General features: G+C 39.3%; 1 non-coding gene across 1 annotated transcript; it reads left to right on the top strand.

Annotated features, from left to right (window-relative positions):
• Positions 1–460: 460 nt before the first annotated feature.
• On the top strand, positions 461–568 carry LOC127743455 (small nucleolar RNA R71). Its single transcript, XR_008004847.1, has one exon. It is a non-coding gene; the product is annotated as a small nucleolar RNA R71 (small nucleolar RNA).
• Positions 569–807: the final 239 nt, after the last annotated feature.

Below are 807 nucleotides of genomic sequence, written 5' to 3'. Positions count from 1 at the left end.
TTTGTTGATCCTTCTATGAGAAATTTGGATGATTTCTCCATGAGGGATTATAGGTGTTTCTATAGGCTTCACCCATGTAATTCACCTCTGCCATTGCAGGGTTCTCAAGATCAAAAGCTTCTTCTTCAGAAGATGCTTCTTTAGTACTATTGGATGCATTTTGCAATCCATTCAAACTCTGAGAAATCATATTGACCTGTTGAGTCAATATTTTGTTCTGAGCCAATATGGCATTTAGAGCATCAATTTCAAGAACTCCCTTCCTCTGAGGTGTCCCATTACTCACAGGATTCCTTTCAGAAGTGTACATGAACTGGTTATTTGCAACCATGTCAATGAGTTCCTGAGCTTCTGCAGGCATTTTCTTCAGGTGAATAGATCCACCTGCAGAATGGTCCAATGACAGTTTAGACAATTCAGACAGACCATCATAGAATATATCCAGAATGGTCCATTCTGAAAGCATGTCAGAAGGACACTTTTTGGTCAGTTGCTTGTATCTCTCCCAAGCTTCATAGAGGGATTCACCTTCTTTTTGTCTGAAGGTTTGAACATCCACTCTAAGCTTGCTCATCTTTTGAGGAGGAAAGAACTTGGCTAAAAAAGCCGTGACCAGCTTATCCCAAGAGTTCAGGCTATCTTTAGGTTAAGAGTCCAACTATATTCTAGCTCTGTCTTTTACAGCAAAAGGAAAAAGCATAAGCTGTAGACCTCGGGATCAACTCTATTGGTCTTAACAGTATCACATATATGCAAGAATTCAGTTAAGAATTGAAATGGATCTTCTGATGGAAGTCCATAAAACTT

Source organism: Arachis duranensis, chromosome 10 (genome assembly GCF_000817695.3).
Source record: "Arachis duranensis cultivar V14167 chromosome 10, aradu.V14167.gnm2.J7QH, whole genome shotgun sequence".
In the NCBI taxonomy this organism is placed as follows: domain Eukaryota; kingdom Viridiplantae; phylum Streptophyta; class Magnoliopsida; order Fabales; family Fabaceae; genus Arachis; species Arachis duranensis.
This window is presented reverse-complemented; position numbering and strand designations above follow the sequence as displayed.